The sequence below is a fragment of the Aricia agestis genome, chromosome 12 (assembly GCF_905147365.1).
Source record: "Aricia agestis chromosome 12, ilAriAges1.1, whole genome shotgun sequence".
Lineage (NCBI taxonomy): Eukaryota > Metazoa > Arthropoda > Insecta > Lepidoptera > Lycaenidae > Aricia > Aricia agestis.
In genome coordinates this window covers 8,070,729-8,092,026 of record NC_056417.1, presented here as the reverse complement: position 1 = coordinate 8,092,026, position 21,298 = coordinate 8,070,729, and the positions used below count along the sequence as shown (strand labels likewise).

Below are 21,298 nucleotides of genomic sequence, written 5' to 3'. Positions count from 1 at the left end.
AATTTTAAAGAAAGTTACTCAAAATATGTAAAAATAATGGAAAGTGAACTTGTGTTTGACTTTTGAGGCTCTCTTTGAATTGCATCACAAATAAATCACAATATGTAACTTAGTTTAAATTGAAGTCTTGGCCTATGGACTACTGTGTGACCAATTATGTGTATATATAGGCTGAAAATGTGTTCTTAATAGTAACTCAAATGTATATAATCAATTATTTAAAAGACTACAATAATAATGGAATTGACAGACTTACCACCCATCGAGTCAGCCTGCTTTAAAGAAGCCATTTAAAAAATCGCAACGCCTCGCGTCTTTGCAATATGAAAGACTTGGTCGCTACTTTCGATGTTTCAGTAAGTAATTATACCTATTGCCAACTCAAAATGGATTCAAACGTTGACTGAGCTAGGTCAGGAGACGCCGATTAAATCCCATGTGTTTGTTGAAGTATATTGAGTCCGTGATCGTTCTAAGAAGCAATGTACAGTCAACCAATACCACATTTCGACCGTATTGCTGAGGGAATAAGGTCGAAGCGGTGAATTATTGAGCGATTGCAGTGTAATTTGTGACCGCATTGTGTGGACAAGTGTGCAAACTGAGCACACTTACCTCTATTGAGCTCTGAATATCTCAATAGTCAATCCAGTCTTTAGCGGTGAACGCTAATTACATACTAACATTATAGATGCGAAAGTGTGTCTGTCTGTCTGCTACGTCTTCAAACCCAAACCGCTCAACCGATTTTGCTGAAATTTGGTATGGAGATACTTTGAGCCCCGGGAAAGGACATAGGATACTTTTTAACCCGTAAAAATATACGGTTCCCGCGCGATAAACGTATTTTGGCGCAACAGAGTTGCGGGCGTCATCTAGTATTTGATAGATGTTGTGCTGTGAATTTACAAGGCTATTTGTTTTTCCGGAAGAACCGTGCATTCTGCAATGTACCCATTATATTTGTCGGGAGCTTAAAGTATTTTAGACCAATATTCAGAGTAAGAAATATTTGCCATTAAGCCAAAAAGTTGCCGCATTTTGGCTTCATGGCAAAGGATAACTAATGAATTGATCAATTGTATATTAAACAATAAACATTACAAAATACATAATACATTTATCGATATTAAAACGGTATAGTATACTTTGTTTTGTTACATTTCATCGCTAATTGGCGTTATTAAAATTAATTAACTGTTCTATAACAGCAATATTTTAGTGCATTTCCCTATATTATCAGTAGAAACAAGTAGAGGAAAAGCGTGGTTTTCCCAGAATTTATTCAAAACATTTATAATATCCTTTTGTTTGTTTGTCTATTTGCGGTTTTCCTTCCCTAACACAAACATCACACAGTAGCATCGAATGGTATTAATTTTGCAGAGAGCATGAATTCTAATTGAATATTAAATTCTTCAGCTATTTAAATTTTAATAGGACCGTATGAATTTATATTAGATACTACTATATAGCTATTTGACCGAGCTTTGCTCGGTATTCGATAAAACAAGAATAAAATGACATTTTCTACCGCGAAACCCCCTATATACTAAATTTCATGAAATTCATTGGAGCCGATTCCGAGATTCCAATAATTTTCTATACTGCGAGACGAGCTAAACTGACACGAAATCATAAAATTTTCTGACTCGTTTTGTGTCAATGGGAATGAAGGAATATATTATCAAATTGATTAATATTGCAAAATGCGACATATCAGTTATTGCGTAGACAGGTAATAAATTGTATATTTAAACTTGTACGGTTAACTTTATAATATTATTACTAGATGACCCAGTGAACTTCGTAATACTTTCCTCTAATATGAACCTTCTAAAGTCTAGGTTGGACTAAAAGTCTAGGTTAATATTTGAAGACTAAGATTAGCCAAATTGGTTCAGCCATCCTCAAGTTTTAGCGAGACTTATTTAGCTCAGGCAGGGCCCGTCCTCGAGTCTAAAAAAATTAAAATTCGTTTTTATTTAAATACAAATACTATATTTAAAAAAGGTGTGTACTTAGTATAAGGTCACACAAAGATACCTACTGACTAAGCTCAGTTTAGGGATCATTTCATATTATTTATTGACAAAGATATTCGCTAACCTCAGTTTAGCGATTAGGTTTGAAGTTATAGCGGTTTGTCCTTTGTTCGGACTTCACAGACAGAATTTAGCAATGGCCGAGAACTCAACTGTCTGGCCACGTTACAAGAGGGTGGCGTTTAATGTTTTTTTTAAATAATTAATTGATGGAGAGACATATATCTACAGAAACACAAATAAATTAATTAGTTTTAAATTGCTGGTTCTAAGACTTGAAGTTTTAAGTGTAAGGACGACCACTTATTTGTTAATTTTGTTTTTCAAATAGGTACACCTGGTTTCTCGGAGTTTCTTCATAGATTTTCGGGGCTAAAATGGTCGCTTTGCAGAATATGATTCATTTTTTAAAATCGCAAAATGCAAGTCTGCTTGCAATTCATGTCTACAACTCGACAAGGCTTTAAATGAACGTGGCGAGAAAGGAACTAACGCTGCCATCATACAAAAACGTCATTTTTGACAGTTCTCCCTTACGAACAGCGCCACCGCCCACGTTTCATAAAAAGCCTTGTCGTAATTCGAACTGTAGTAATTCGAACTAATTTGACATTTGTCAGTTTGACAGTTTTGACAATTCATTTGCTGATTTGATTGAGAGGAATTGCTAAATGTGACCATTTTAGCCCCGCTATTTACTAACTATAAATCGAGCACAAAATAGTGGCCTAGTAAAAAAGTTAGCTTGAAACCAAACTGGTGGATGTAATAGCCACCGTAAATTTGGTTCAAATCTGTAGACTGTGTGTTATTGTTGTTCTCTTTAAAGACATTACTTCGAAATTATTTTGCCAACGTAGCGTTTTCCAACTTCGAGGCCACGCTAAGTGATCAAACGAACGATACCGAAGTTTGGTTTATAAAACGTTATATCCATAAACAGCATGTTCCAAGTTCCAACCAGTTCCAACTTCCAAAGTCACTTTGAGTGTTTTTATTTTTATGTTTGTCACTAAACAGTATAGTATCTATCTAGATACAGTACATTATTGTAGCAAAGTTTATTGTTATAATAATAATAATATCTTTGGACGCTTCACACCACGTCAGTCTGGCCCCGTGCTAAGTACCTGAAGGACTTGTGTTACGGGTACCAGACAATGGAAATATATTTAATACTTTTATACTGTACATATAAGATTTTTATTATATGATACACATATTTAATACACATCCATGACCCAGGAACTTTCAAAACTTTTTTCCGTCGGCGGGATTCGAACCCGCGACGCCCGGCTTAAGCTACCAACGCGCTCACCACTGAGCCACAGTGGTCGTCAAATCCATTGATAGTAAGGTTTCTATAAAGATTAAAATGCTGCCAGTTTAAGCAAGTCAAGACTTAAATTAGTGAATGCCTATAATTAACCCAATAGAAAAGCAGCAACATATTTTTAACCGACTTCCAAAAAACGAGAAGGTTATACAATTTGGCTGTGGATATTTTTTGTATGTATTATATAAGTACTTAATTTCCTTGTATGGGTCTATGACCTACGTTTCGACGTGCTCTATGTTCATTGTTCACCTTAACATAATATAAAATTTTATAGTAGACCATCTTCAAATTCGACATCCTGAATCGGCAGCATGCTTGATTTATAAGACCTTTAAGTCGAAAACTTAAAATCTTTGTTTGGTGGTTTGGTAAATTATCTTTGTGAAAAGCGATTTAAATTTCAAGGACAATAGTGTATTACTGTATGTTTATATTGTGGTACGAGTGCGATACATAACATTATCTTATTTGGCGTGCTTTCGAGTTCATATTATTCAATGTTAATAGCCCAGACCCCTGTCCTAAACTCGTTCGGCGCAGGTTGTTGACTCTGTAAGTTCGGCTTGCAGAATTCATAATTAAATGTATTCTTTCACGTGAAACATCTTCCAAAATATAGATATAGGGAACGCGCAGAAACTCTAGATGATAGCACTTTTCATATATAGAATGTAAGTTTCGCATTGGCGACGTTCTTTGTGTCGTAAACTATACTAGCTATAAAATCATAATACACAATCTTAGAGTAGTTTAGTAAAAATATCCCGAGGGGTCTACAGTAGGCTGCTGTACCCCTCGGGATATCAGCAGCCTCGTTGCTTGTTCGGTCCAGTCAGAATTCTATCAAACTACAAATGAAATATCAATATAGTTTGACATTTCGTGACCAGGAACTAAGCTGCATTGCATTAGTAGAATCTGAGCCCTATTTAGGTTTCAGGCAAATTAAAATTTTGGAAATACCCACCAAGCTCCGTAAAAGATTACAAATATTTTAACACTTACTATATTGAAATGAGACCAATACGGAACTTACACGTAACGTAAGTGCCAATATTACCTAACAATATAAAAACTATATTACAGACAGACGAACAAAACGAGACGCTAATCACTATCATTAGGAGCAGCTTATAACGGCTCCGCGCGCAGTATTTAGATGAGTATTTTATGCACTAGTTTACTTTTGGTTCATAAACAGTAAACACGTTATTTACTTGAACCAAATACATAAAAATGCGTTTTCGAGTTGAATATTTGCTAAACGATTCTTATAAAATATCATTAGTTGTGCAAAATCTTTTGTCTTTTCCTGGGATCAAAAGCATCTCTAGAACAAAAACAAGTTGACGGACAGACAGAAAGAGTTAGAGTAAGTACAGATTGAGTAATGTAATCCTCTCTAGAATTCTCTACATCTATCTCTACGATGATAGTTTACAAGGATATATCGCAGTTCTTTATTAAGCACTTTTAGCGAGTAGGCAACAGAGTCCGCCAGTGTAATACAGTACAATACTTTATTGAGCCACAAGTAAGTTAGAAAATGTTAGCTAAAACAATAAAGTATACAATTATCACAAAGATCCGAGTCCCTATCCTAACACCCCGTTTCATAGCCTCATCATCGGACTGTGTTGCCTACTCGGCACTCGCTACACACTTCATTTAGTAACACTAATACATTTATTGTTATATACTAATACTATTACAATCAAGTGCTATGTTAATGTGTGTATGTATATATAAAAAATAAGTACTAAATACTTGAAATAGGCTTGAGTTTCCAATTATTTAGATAGCTATGAATAGCTATAATAATTACTTTTAAGTTGTTGATTACTTTGCACCATATAAGGGATATTAAGAAATCTGTGCCTTTTAGTAAACATGACTTGTATGAGTCATAGAATATTACATTTAGGTCATTGAACTCTTATAGCTGCACTAAGTCACATTTAATGCTTATTAAACTTTCATTTAAAGTTGCCGGTTGGCAGCGGACGACATGAAGCAACCGCACACGACGCGTCGTCGCGACACTACTGGTTTCTATGTATTTCTATGAAATAACCAGCTAACGACACGAAGCTAGCGATACTTTTCATAGAAATACATAGAAACCAGTAGTTTCGCGACGACACGTCGTCTGCTGCAACTTCATATAGCAAACGACTTGTCGTCGCGACACTACTGGTTTCTGTGTAGGTATTTCTATGAAATACCTTGCACATCTAGCGACACGAAGCTAGCGACACTTTTCATAGAAATACGTAGAAACCAGTAGTGTCGCGACGAGACGTCGTCCGCTGCAACTTAATGTAGCCGGCTTCCAACTTGTACCTTAATGAAGATTTTGACAGATAATGTATATATGCTTATGACAAAATATTAATTTTATTACACTTAAGAAATTAATATTCGTCTCTGAATTCTGAGTAGGCAGTTAACCAACGTACACACTTCTAAGAAATCTGTAAACCTAATGGATACTATTTGAGTATGTTAAAATGTATGAATATTACTAGAGTATTTTAAAATGTATTTCCTGGGTGATAGTGTGCAACACGCACTAGAAACTCATTGCACTGCTAAAGATTGCCGTCATGCAATATGGACATTACAAAGTTCAAATGTTTCCTCAAAACCATAGTTAAAACTGTTGTTCATGGTAGTGGTGATTACCACTACCATAAATTATGTGCCTTTGCAACCGACTCTACCAAAATAGTAGGTTCTGTGCTTGGCTGTGTTTTTAGCTTTAACTTTTAAGTAAGAAATATATTTGTCTTTTTTTAGAGTCTGTTACAAAACACTCAGTCCCCGCGTTCCACTTGATGTTAAAAACGATCAAAACGCTTAAAATAGGAGGCATTTAGAGCATTTTGATAGTTTTTAACATCAAATGAAACGCGGGAAGTGTTTGATAGATTCGTTTGTAATTTTGACGTTGCTGGCTTTACATTGCGAATTATATGTTGATGATATTAATATCATACTAATTACTATTAGGGCCGCGTCACACCGGAATGGCAGCGGCGCGGCGAGCAAATCTAGCGGAAAATCTAGCGGCCGCCAATGGCCGCCGGCGGCCACGATTTCTCAAGCGATACTATGTAATACAATAATGAAGATAAAGTTTAAAATCATATAATATGACACTGAAAGTGCTCGCCGCGCCGCTGCCATTTCCGGTGTGGTACGGCCCTCACTCTATTATATTATTGTAACCACACTATTACCCTAATATTATCATAAATGCGAAAGATTATTAATTTAATTTGTTTGTTCTTTTTCAAGCGAAAACTAAGAAAACTAACGGATTTTATTGCTTATTAATTTGGCATGGTAGAACGGCTCTGAATCATCACATAGGTTACTTTAATTTATCCAAAAGGTACAAATACCCGTGGCATATTTAGTTTTGTAGGAGCTAAAGCGGAAGAAGAGAAGAAAGAAGCTATAAAGACAGATGGTCATACCTGACACTTGTAAGTGTCTCGCTCCACTTTTTTATTCACACTTAATACAATATCGGAATTACGTAAGTCCCGAAGTGAACAATGAGCAACTACGTAATATGCCTGAACAAACTTTCTCTTTTCGTTTGACTTTTGTAGTTGGCACTGTTTTTGTACAGTCCGCATGTAGAGTCAGCAAGTGATTAGTAGAGCGTGAGTTGAAAATAATAATTAAATCACTCAATGTAATAGATACTTACTAAATATTTGATGTATTAAAAATACTACATATTATGTTGATATTTGCTTAATAATTTTATAATATACATTGGTTCTTAAAGATTTGCATAATATTCAAAGGTATTTAGCTTCACAAGTAAATGAGAATACTATAAGAATTAATAACCATTTAAGAGTAAGTATCCTATTATGAATCTGGCAGTGCAGTTTTGCTACCTCTACAGTCTACACTTCTTGAAGCAAAATTTTAAAGAAAGAAAAATATGAACTTTAAATAGTTTCTGGGCTAGACCGCTAGAGGCCTTGTTCTAAATTTTCAACGTTTAGTTTATACTTAATATTACTTAAATGTTGTAGTTTCTATAATAGAATAAACGTAAATGGATCATCTATATCGTCACATTTATTTCACATGTAAAGGTGAACTACACAGACACACTTTCATACATTTTATAGTATTAATATGGAGGTATATAGATGAGAATTACTGACAGCAATTCTAAAATTTATGTTGTAGGTGTTTGTATCGTTATACTAGTCATACTAATCATACTAATATTATAAAGGCGAAAGTTGGTGAGTTAGTATGTTTGTTACTTCTTCACGCTTAAACGGCTGGAGCGATTTCTATAAAATTCGGCACATAGTTTGACATTTTGGATTGACACATAGGCTACATTTTTATTCGGGAAAATTTATAATTCATATGGGAAAATCAATGAAAATTAATTCACGAAAAATCATCAACTGCTTATGCCTACGCAATTTCATTCCACTTAAAAACCACGGGTAACACTGATGGGCATAGCTAGTTTAGCTATTACCTGTAGCCTAGGAACGTAACATCTCGAAAACGTATCAAGATGGTCGGAAATACATTCCAGCTCTAAATTGAATCGGCCACGGAAATCTCGCTCCCCGCCGTCAAATAACCCTGATACTTGGATGAGTGCAAACTGCTATTGCATAATTCAAGGTTGGATTGCACCACGATCAAAGTTTGTTTCTCTAACTATTCGTATGTGGGTCTAGAACTGCACTATGAACATCTATACATATTATAAAACAAAGTCGCTTTTTTTCCCTCATGTCCCTTTGCCCTTTCATCTTTAAAACTACGCAACGGATTTTGATGATTCTTTCAGTGTTAGATAGTCCATTCATTGAGAAAGGCTATAGGCTATATTTTATCACGTTAAGACTAATAGGAGTGAAGAAATAGAGGAAAATGTGGAAAAAACGGGGAAAATTATTTGAAAGGGCTAACTTGAACGCGCTAATCTCAGGAACTATGGTCCGATTTGAAAAATTATTTCAGTGTTAGATAGCCCATTTATTGAGGAAGGCTATAGGCTATATTTTATCACGCTAAGAATAATAGGAGAATGTTGAAAAAATGGGGGAAATTATTTGAAAGGGCTTATCTCGCGAACTACTGGAGCAATTTTCATGTTATTTGGCACAGATAAGAAGTAGACCACGTGAAGGATGATGGGCTATCGATTTTAATCATTTGTTTCAGTGGCTGTACATTTTATACCCGGGCGACGCCGGGTGGGTCGCTAGTCAGGTTATAAAAATGACAATTCAATAAGAAAAATGGTACTTTAATTCTTAGGCAGTGTGTCTCGTTTAACGTTCGCCTTTTATTTTACTAATAATGAGATAATAATACTATTTGCACCGCATTTTGTTTCGATTTGATAAAAAATCCACTTTATATTTTCAGATGTTTTATGTATTCAGCTAGTTTTGTCCTTGTTTAGCATGTCAGTAAAGTGGCTTGACACATAAGGACAAAACCATTGTTTAAGACTACAAGTTACAACTTACAACGTCTTCATACACTGAGACAGTATGAATCTTTTTAATACCAAGAGGGAATGTGTCAACAATGAGTTACGAGTACTCAATATTCAATAAAGACACTTTTGTGTTATCTAAGTCGTGTACAAGCCAGGCCCAGGTCGGACACGGATTACTAATGTTCATTGCAACACCAACATGTGTTTCACACTACATCGTGACGAGATTGGTGTTCATTATTTCTGGCATTTTTAACCAGTGCAAATTATAGTCTTAGTTCCACCAAAACACTTATATTTATTTAAACGAGTAAAAATATTTTAATTTTAACTATTAATAATTGCTATGTTTTTATGACAGTAACCACCATAATATTAAAGATAATGTTTATATAGGAATTAGTATCGTTAATATTGTATTATAATTCAATGAGCCCTTTACTTATATTTTAGTGTTCTTTAAACGGGAATGAGCAGAGCGTGTGTATTTAAGTTCATATCTACTTAATATGAGCTTAAATTATCAAGTTTTGGTTACTACGAGACACGAGTACGTCAAACGCTACGAAAAAAGTATGTATAACTGAAACCATATTATTTAATAGACCATAATGATGATTATTAAATTGGTTTGGTAAGTTTAATATTTTATCACAAAAAATTATGTTCCCTGAATATAATTACTATAAATATAATAATAATTTACGAATTACAGAGCAGTTTCAAATAATATGCTGTGATAGCATTTTCCGGAATCGTAGAGTAAATAAATATGCAGAATCATTTGATTCGTCTGTAAATATTTAATTTGCACAACAAACTCGAAACTGTGTCGATGTGGTAAGCCGATGCTAGTGGTTAGCAAAGTAAACCTTTTAACGTGTTGCCAACGTGAAAAATACGGCACTATTGCGATCTACCATAAAGTTAATATACCTAGCGGAATAGAGCAACAATCTCGAGCTGTCAAACGTAACTGAAATCGGTTTCATCTGTGTGTAAAAATATAGAAACGATTTCTATGAGATTAAATTGTCAACGTGCGGCACGTGCCGACTGGACGGCAAAAAAAAGTGCTGCTGTCATCACACGTCTCTTTTTACCACGCAGTGTTACTGATAGTGACATCTCTCTTGCTCAGGCCTTTGTTTCTCTATTCCACTAGGTATATTAACTTTATACGATCTACACGGCAAGCTACCGCGACCGACAAAAAATCAAATAAAATGCGACTTTATGGCATATGCTATAGGTTTCATTTTATTCTACGTCACTACAAAGCAGCGGCGGCATGGGCCGCTAGACCGATGTCAGTAGAAAATGAAACCTATAGCCTAGGCCCTAGATGTAATAAAGTGACATTTTATTTTAATTTATTGTCGGTCGTGGTCGCTTGCGGCAAAGATCGGAAGCCACCTTTAGTCGTTAGTCGTTCGTCGTTACTGACTAGTGAGACTGAACAGTAATTTAGAAAATAGTTTCTAAATCAATTTTCATGGCAGATAACGACGTGATAGGCATGAATACTTTCATTATTTTGTATTCCACTTCCAATAATGTTTTAACTTTTGTATAATACTTACACAATATTTATTGGTATCTTCGTAACATTTAATATAATATTAATTTACATTTCGATTTCCAGTCACTTCCCAATATTTGTTTTGAAAAATCATTACTTATTAATGCTATTAACCTGTTCAATTTCTTTATACTTTTCCGACTGTTGTCATAGATGCTCAAAACTCCATTATTTATTTATTTATTGGAAAACAAAATAAAGTTTTCACAAATAAATAATAGTACCTGGATGACCGAGCTTTGCTCGGAATAGCAAACACTCATTTTCTTCGTGTTACTTAATAACGCCATCTGCTGGTCGTTAAAACAATTAGTTGCCAACAAAATAGTATTATTATTCGCCAATAGATGTCAGGAAGAGTCATATTTTTCAGTTTATCGATTATCGATAAAACACGAATAAAAATACATTTTCTGAAAATGATTCCTAGCTAGATCGATTTATCGCCCCCGAAACCCCCTATATACTATATATATATATATTTTACGTGGGAGAGCCATGCTTCGGCACGAATGGGCCGGCTCGACCGGAGAAATACCACGTTCTCACAGAAAACCGGCGTGAAACAGCGCTTGCGCTTTGTTTCGACGAGTGAGTGAGTTTACCAGAGGCCCAATCCCTATACCCTATTCCCTTTCCTACCCTCCCCTATTACCCTATTCCCTCTTCAAAGGCCGGCAACGCACCTGCAGCTCTTCTGATGCTGCGAGTGTCCATGGGCAACGGAAGTTGCTTTCCATCAGGTGACCCGTTTGCTCGTTTGCCCCATTATTTCATAAAAAAAATAATATATATATATATATATATATATATATATATATATATATATATATATATATATATATATATATATATATATATATATACACACAAAAGGATTGCTCGTTTAAAGATATAAGATTACAGTAATATGGATCAATTTGTGATACAAGAAGTTTATGCAACGTTTGACTATCAATAATCATAAATAATACGATGTTTAAGTTACTTAAGGAAATTTTATACAATAGTGTTTGAAACATAGTATAAGTCTTTACTCCATTTAAGTTATTAGATTTTATGTACTTAAGTTATTACATTAGAATTAAACTAATGAATAGTGATTTAACTCCAAATGTCTTTGGTTGCAGGTAACTTCGTCAGTAATGTTTATCGTAACCAGTAACCGGTTACCGGCAACCACGCGGGAACCAGTGACGAGTTCCCCGTTGCTTCGTAACCATTAGGGTTTGAATTTTAACCTTTCTTCCCTTCTGATAGATTCTGTTCAAGTTATGAATGTTATGACTGGTTTATGTTACCTGGCTTATTTTGCTTATAAATTGTGTATATTTTTTTTATTCATAACGAGGAAGAGATTTACAAAGGCTCAATACATTCTTAACTTTAAAAAGAAGTACAATTCCAATTCATTAATGGTGTAAATTTAAATTGTGCTGAATAATAGTAGGTCTAATCAGTGCCGAATTTATATTTTTATGAGAGTGGGCCACTTTTTTTCCGCCGCCGCACGTAAGAACGTAATCTGTAGGGCCTCTATGGACACTGCCGCCCCTATACCGTCATGTGCCATGGCCTATAGGCTATAACGGCCTATTTATAAATCCGGAGCTGGATGTCTACTTCGTTTGACTCTACCAAGTATAAACTAATACAGATAAATTATATTCCCAACAATAACAAAAGCAATTACATATTATCAATAGGCTACGCGGAACCGGCCGGAGTATACATCATCTTGTCACTCCTATATAGAATCCGGCTGCATGATATTTAGTATGGCCTCGGTCGGCTGACCCGCACAATGCATTAGTATTCACCACCGCCACGACCTTATGCTACATATAAATAAGGACTAGATTGCCTCGCAAGGCCGTCTACGTGTACACAACCGCACCTTGTAACCATTACAATTTAAGGCGTGTGTCTATGAGCGTTTTTTTGTTTTAGTTTTAAAGTATACGCTCAATGTATCAAGAACCATAGCAATCATTACTAAGTAAATCGGCTGGAATGATTTTGATGGAACTTTGGCAGTTTTGTCTATGTAATGAAGATAGATTAGCTTAGCTACTTTTATCATCAACATTATTTTTAATTTTATGCTATGTGGAGAAACGAACATTAGAATGGTACTTTAAAAATCATAATAAACCCTTCATTATTAAATAGACCTCTTACAAAACTTAACTATCATTAAAGTTACTCAACTTTACAATCAGTAACAATCCATTTTCAATCCATAAAAACATTTTCTAAGAGAAAAATAAATGTGCTTAGTCATTTCCAATCGAAACTTGTTTATAGGGAAATGGCGCTACGGAGTGAATTATGTATAGCCACAACGGCGCTTTAATAAGACCGTCGATATGATTTGTTAACGCTTTCAAAGACGTTAGTGGATGAAGGGGATATCTAAAAATAAAAAATAAACGTTTTTAACATAAATGTAGGCTTTAGTACCGGAAAAATGATTAAAATAAAAAATGTGGATTTTATGTGTAGCATATATCTATATAGGTATATTATTTAGTACGCGAGCGAAAAAATTTTGGAACCCTTTTTACGAAAAATGCGGAAACGTAGGAGCATGTAATTTCGCACAGTTGTAGTTTATAATATGGAGAAGGAGTGCATCGAGCTACTAATATTTTGAAATTATGATTTTATCATACATTTTTTTAACAAATAAAACATTACACACATGACACACTACAACACACACACTAGGAGATTTTGATTGACAAGCCTATACACACGAATTGCACTATTTTATTTATGGTTTAAGTCTGTTGTCAAATTGAAAATAGTTTTTTTTTTATTGAATCTTAAATATTGTTAGACAATTATGACACGGTCAGTCTGTCATCATATTTTGACTTTATTAATCTCAGACTGTCGCAGGAATTATGTCTAACAAATAATAAAATCAATATTTTGACAATAGAAAATCGTTGAAATTTGAAACTTATAATTTAATTTTTTATTTGAGCTGTGTTTAAGATCGAATTTCAACCATTGGGCGACCTCTAGTATTAGCTAAATGATGAAGTACATACGTTACAAAGTTTGTTTAAATTATAAAGGAAAAAAATGAGCAATTACCCTTATATTATAAAATGTTAGTTATCCACTTTATTAACTTGCGTCTTCAATTATTCCTTACGTAATCCCATTTTAGTCCAATTATGACGCCATTTTGTCGCTGGGAAAACGATTAAGGTGTGATCGATTCTTTTCTTCAGTTGATTTCAACTCTAAATAATTTGGGCGTCATTCAAAATACAGAATAAAATTTGTTAAGCAGGTGTAATGCTAGATTTTCGTGTTATAATTAACTTATAGTACCAACCAAGTTGGATTCGAAAATCATTGCTTTTCTGTGGAAATAACAGACGATAAAATATGCAAAGTGAGTATTGTCTTACTGTAATTTGATTTGAAAGCGTTTGATTCCATCTATTCATTTTATTTTAAAGACCTCTTGTAATTACTTTCAACACAAACAGTTAGAGTACCTGAGGTAGGTAGTTAAAAACAGGAAAAAAAAAGAAAAATCCGCGGGGTGAAAAACCTAGCTAGATAGTTTTTAACACGCTCTACATAATATAAGCTTGGGTTGTATGTATGTAACGGAATCTTTGAGCACGAGTTTTACCTATCTCATTTGCAAACATATTATGAGCCAATGACAATGCAATATTTTGTTAATTTTTTTTTAAAAATGAATGAAGGATGATGAAAATAAAATTAAAGCATGTTGTTATAAACTATTATTTATTTGCTCATCAAATATTACAGCTGTTGAATCCAATCACATTTATCGCATATAATAAATAATATATTTGGCAACTAAGATTAATCTACAAACTCACGTTAAGTAAACTAAATTATCTAAATTGTGTAGCGAAGTGAGTTATCGTCATATGCCGAGTTTATTGCTACATGAAAGCGTTTTATTAAATTGCCAGCATTCGAATCGGGGCGAATATCGTAAACGCGATGGATAACTCCGCTTCAAAAGATATTCAGTATCGTATCGTGATGAATTAAGACTCAAAAGTCAAATGGAATATTAAATATCGCTTTCAGAATATTAAAATGTTATCGCGATTGATACAGCCGTTTGAAGGAGCTCATTTGCGTAAAAGGTTGAGAATTTTTTTTCAGAAAAATATAGACATAATATTCGAAACCAGAAAAAAGCTATTTAGAAACCGAAAAAAATACATTTTAGTCAGATTTAGAAGATGTTAGAATTAGGGCCTGTTTCACCGCTTCCTGACAAGTGCTGGATAGGCTATCCACCACTTAACTTGACAAATAGAGTATGGAGAATCTGTCAAAAAAGTTGTGGACAGCCTATCCGGCACTTTATCAGGAAGTGATGAAACATGATCTTAAGACTTTAAAAAAGTTAAATAAACGGCCTACCTTATGAAAAACAAATAACCTCAAAATCTAAACTTAAAATTTTTAAAAGAACAAGTGGATTTGGAAGTACGCAAACTCTACTTTATTCTATTGAAACTGAGTGCCTTATTTATAATTCATTGCGTACTTAGCATTAAACGCTAACATCTCGGGACAAAAATAAAAGCATTTCTTTTTCATCCAAGTCCTTATGATACTAAGAGGATTACGCTCCAAAAAAATACATTATACAGGCGATCTATACGTTTGGTGCATAACAAAATAGGTAAGGGACCTATCAGACAGAGAGCGGTCACGAGGTCAAGCGTTCAAGCGGTCAGTTTTGCGTTTTTTGTGTTGTTATAAAGAGATACTCACACAGCGGGCGTTCTGACCGCATCATAATTGCTCCTGTGTGACTGACCGCTCGAACGCAGAATGCAGAGGCAGAAAGCTTGAACACGTGACTGCTCTCTGTCTGATAGGTCCCTACTCCCTATGTACTGACTACTGACTTTCGTTACATGTTACACGTTTCGAACAACCTGCATTCGATAATTTTGATAGCGAAGCTAGATATGAGATATCAATTAATTACATGTATATCTAATATATAAAATTCTCATGTCACAATGTTAGTTACCGTACTCCGTATAAAATTTGGTGAAAATCAGTAAAGCCGTTTCGGAAAACGGCTTTACTGATTTTCACCAAATTTTATATGCATATTCAGTAGGTCTGAGAATCGGCTACTGTGTACTTTTTATATTGATAAGTGCATATTTTGTTGAATAAATAATAGTAAATTATTACAACACGAGACTGACTGTGACCATTGTTTGTGCGACGGTATAGCGATGGACGTTGCCATGGTGCCATACTTATTTAGTCACCTCAATAAAGTAATACGGGCGAAATACTTTACATTATGGCAAAACAACGTTTTGACAGCTAGTTATTTATAAAAGTATGAGATAAGTCACAAACTCACAACGCATGTCACTTTGCGTTTTATTAAATTCCAAAAATCTCTTACTTAGGTATATAATTACTTCGCGTAGGTCATTTAATGCCGTAATACATATTCGGCCAAAAAATCTTTTGAACCCCAAGAAGGAGAGAATCCACCCTCAGTCGGCTTAGTTTGTTACGCGTTCCTTTTTGTACTTACCACAAGATTAAAATTAAGTTCCCGTTTCCGTTTAATGTAGAGCGGTCCTAATTGGTCCCAATTAGGTTCTTTGATTTTTTGTTTGTTCTGTTGCTATTGCTGAATATTTCCCGTTGCTTTGTGCATGGATTCCTAAGGAAACCCAACATTTTATTTACTTCCTTATTCCTTATTGATAGTATCTACATAGCGCCTAGTCAAATTCGGTATTTTAGAGCCTTTCTAATAATTAACTGTTTTGTTTCTATATCTGTAAAATTAAATTATATATTATGCAAAAATATTATGTTCAATGATGTCGTTTTTGTTATGTAAAGCCATATTTACTACCTTATTTCATATTATAATTGTAAGGAAATACTTTTGGGCAAGCCTACCCTTAAACTTAGTATTATTTTTCGAGGGCGTTTCCCACAATCACGATTTATGTTAACATGTATAGAAACACTTGATCTTTATTGCTACGTAACAGTTAGAAAAGTGGAGATATATCAGTAAAATACGACTATGATAAGTGGCGATCTGTCGGCCATATCAATTGTTCGGGGACAGTCGACCGTGACTTATAACCTACTTGCTTTTTCTTAACAATACTCTTTTGCTACATTTTATTAGGAAGGTTAGATGTAGAATCACAACTTTGGCTTGAATATGGAATAGAGTTTAGGTAGATTATTATTATTATTATTATTATTAGAGTTTATAACTCATATTTTGTCTATTATACAACAGAAAGATTTAGATGTCTCTAGAAATTAAAAAAAATATATATTCAAAAGGCAAACTCTCAAACAACCTTATCGTTACTAGCAGAAGCTCTCTATTATAATGTTATTAGCACTCTAGATTGTTATTTAAATAATACTAGTAAATATAACCTTATACGATTTTCTATAGTATGAACACAAAAAGTGTCAATAATTTCTCTACCTTCCTGGAGGTATTATTAAAAAAAAACACACACACATCAAAATGTGCATTCTAGATTTTTTATCAATGACATGTTTACATACATTATGCAGATAAGATACAGCAGTAACGAAACATATTAATAAACATTAGTAACAAGTTTGGAAACATTCGCTAATGGCACGGAATGGGCCGAGTCACATGACGGTCAAGACTCAAGTGCAAGTGTGTGAAGTGCGAAGACTTAGGAATACAATGGACCTGCCTTATGTTACGGCCAAATTTGGCGGATTAAGAGCTTAAAATGGCTGCTATACAATGTCATTAGGATTAATTGCTTAAACTAGCTGTTTTAGAATATTGTGGGCTTAGATATAGGCATTCCATAGAAGAAAGAACGTGTTAGGTACGTAGTTTATATCCTCATTTTTTAGTAAAAGATGGCCCTGTGCGAGTTTCTTACGCCGGTTCTTCTCGGCGGGGTAGTTCCCGAACCGGTGGTAGGCAACGTAGTTTCTTCGTTCGACTTTCAAAAAGTGTATCATGATACCCATTTTGAATAAAAAGATATTTTATTTATTTGAAACGTTTTTTTACGGCGTAAGTCGTAACACATACATCTTGCAATCCAATAAAATTGATCAATAATCTATACTATTATAATTAATAATAATCAACAATGAACGCCATTGGTCATCCGTTGCCAAAAATAGCAAAACAAACTACATTTCCTTCGATTCGATACCTTTAACTTGAAAATAATGAAATAACAAAAATATGTACTCTTTTGTCATGTATTCCATTAGAAAGACAGAAACCTAAGTATTTGTTAACGTGTTATTTTATACTATTGAATTCCAGTCGCTCCATATCAATGCTGAAAAGTGAAATGACACAGTTTTGCGAAGCGGAGTTTATGAGTTGTAATATTCTCTAACCCTCCGGTGACGATGGCTTTTCGTGATTTATGGGGGTCATTATGGGGCATTATTTCCATGTTGTGTTTAGGGACTCCAAATTGGTCTCATTGTTTCGGCCTCGTCCTAACAAAAGCTCAGTCTTGTCCCGAACTACTCCTTGATTAGGAATTAATAAATGATACTTGTTTGTTTCTATTGTTATTATTGTTTTGATGTATAGATATATATATTATTAGAAAATGTCATTTAATTCGTGTTTTATCGAATACCGAGCAAAGCTCGGTCAAATAGCTAGTATTAATGATCCGGTAAAAGTTGTTCTGTATTCCACATAAAAACCTCTAAAGATCTATTCTGAATATATCTATTATTAAGCATAATAAGGACAGACAGCGGGAAGCTCTGCTTTATATAATGTTATGTGGTGATATACTGATATTATATTATACTAGCTGTCCAGGCAAACGTTGTTTTGCCGTAAAATGATTTTCCCTGTTCAAAAACTTCAAGAGAAAAGCAGGAAGCTTTTCTCTTAAAGTATTTTTCTATAAGTAGACCTCACGGAACCCGAGACCTTTCCAACGAATGCAAAACCGCGGAAATCGGTTCGTGCGTTCTGGAGTTAAAGCGTCAGGAAGGAAAACCTGACTTATTTTTATATATTAGATTATTATATTAAATAATACGTTTTTCCCACTGGCACTAAACATGCATTAAAATAGGTAAATACATAACAAAATATCAAATGAATATTGAATATCATACGAAATATCTGATACTATTGTTATCAATCTGGCGTAATCGGATTTTCATAATAAATGTGTATAGTTTAACAATATTGATGTATTTCCCTAATTGACGTGTTTATTGCATTACGTTGCCTGTTAAGCTTCCTATTTGTTTAAATATCATATTATTATGTTGGTAGTTGGTACTTTTAATGGCCAATTGGCCAGTAGTAGTGAAAAAAAATGTAGTTCCTTATACACATAATATTTTGATTTAGTAGCCAGGTTTGATTGTTCAAGAAACAACCGAAATAATTCATTTATCTCAAGTTTCAATTATTATATCTCAATTATAATTAGAATTTATATTACTGTTCGGAACCGCTATTCTATTACAAAATTACAAAATTGACATAGCTTTCGTTTCCTATTCAAATACAAAAATATAATATTATTCTCCTAAAATTTTAGACCAATGTCATACACATTGTGATTGGTTAATACGCCAAAAGCCATTCGTGCGAATACTATTTTGCTGTTTGTTAGAAAATGGACATGAAATAATAAAAGCTGCAGTAAAATAGTACAAACATGATTCAGTTCTGAAATATTAATACAAAAGCAAACGTATCAAGCTTTACATGATTAGAGAGTACATAGGGGTTCAAATGTATCTCATCATTGATTCTGGGGATGGGACTTAATGGCGTGGACGGGTCTTTGTGACCGAGGCCTCACCCTATAGGGTTTGTCAACGGTTGAATTATGTTATGGTTTATTGATTTTGCAGTTCAATGGGGCGCCTATTAGATATAGTGTTCAATAGTATTCTAATATTATTGAAAATTGTGTTGGTCTTCTTTTCCGCTGGGGAAATGCGCTTACGCGTAAGTACTTACCTAATTCAAGAAAGAAATTGAACATTTTTTACGCTATTTTTATTACTTACCTGTTATCAGTCTCAGCATCTTTTAGTGTCTGTAAGAGATAATAATCAAGATTAAATAAGTGGAAGCTCATTAATGTCACTTTAGATGACGAGATAGCAAAGATAGAGTCATAAATATTTTAATAATTTAATTAAAAAGTTTTTTATGTTGTATTTTTATTTTAACCGTAGTTTTAACCTGATAAATATCATTTTTGTTATTAATGTAATTATATTCATATTTTTATATATTATAAACTTTAGTTGGTATAGTGTTCATATTTTATTTTCTAATCGAAACACCTTCGCACTTAATCGAAAAAGTTGTACTATATCTACTTCTAACAAACAGTTCTAAATTGTAATATTTAAAATATTTCTGCAGTTAATAATATATAAACTATAATATTATGAAATTTAATTATATTGACAGATATTAGTAGAGTGATCCCACAGCTATTAGTAATGGGAACGTTGAAATTCCTTTGTGGTAATTGATAGTTCAAACTATCTTCAACATTCGATATCTACATAATGTTATGAACTTGGAATGGGTTAAGACTTAAGATTGAAATATTAATGGAACTTAATATTAATATTTAATTGTGATTCTTGTTATTACCACAATATTGTAATACTGTGTTATTAGTTATTACTTTTAAATTACCGTGTGTGTTGTAATTTGATTTAATTATTATTTGTTACAAAAATTAAAGCAATGCAACAGAAAACGCTTCAAATGTTTGTTTTTTATTTATTACTTTTATCAACATTGAATTCTGATTCACCCAATGTGTATATTTAAACAACAAATCGAGTTTTGTAAATATCATACTGTATCATAATATTTGCAACTGCAATCTGCATACTTACATATTTTATCATTCATATTATTGTTTTGATTTCACTATTCTGCAATAATTTAATTAAGATGTACGACGTACCATAATTCTTGACATCGTCCATAACGATCAGGTACAGCCTAACAATTTTTGTTGAAGAGAAACTTAATTATACACTATCTGTTAATGTATTTATTTATATTATACTTAAGCCTCACGCTGTAATCTGCCACTGCATTTTGACATTTATACTAATAGTAATAAGAGCGATGGATGCTTTATCGATAGAAAGTTTCATTCAGCGACATTGAAAAGCACACAAACACACAAACATAAGGTGCGCACACGCGCGCACGCCATGCTGCGCGCGCGCATCTTTTTACATCGAAACTGGTTTCAACAAAGAATGAGTCAGAAAATTATACAGAATAGTTTTGCTCTATTTGCGATTGACCAAGAGTCGATATCTTAGAATACTTTAATTTTAGGGCGCTCACAAAAAATAATGTATAATCCTAATTACTATTTTAATGGCATGGAAAACGACGTTTAAATATGGTGTAAATTTTATTATTACGATACTTATTTTCGTTCGAATAATACTAGTTAATAGGAAAACAGATGTCATGAAATTTCAAGAGATTCAATAAAAATAATACGGACATAATCTTAAAATTACTTTCAAGTTAAGCCTTCTTCCTTCTTATGTCTCTTATTCTTAAGACCTACTGTCTCTACATTATGTAACGATGCTCGAACGTAATCCCAGTCAGAGACTTTGTAATAACGCGACTACAAAGACTAAACTTTGTCTTTTAGTGCTTTAGTAAACGCCGAAATCTTTTATACGTGAGTAAATTTTATGATGGGCATTAAAATATTACCTCGCTCTAAACTCTAAAGTAATAGCTCACG

General features: G+C 33.6%; 1 protein-coding gene across 1 annotated transcript in view; it reads left to right on the top strand.

Annotated features, from left to right (window-relative positions):
• Positions 1 to 21,298, top strand: part of LOC121732693 — a 136,293-nt gene that overhangs the window by 12,095 nt on the left and 102,900 nt on the right. The window lies entirely within an intron of this gene.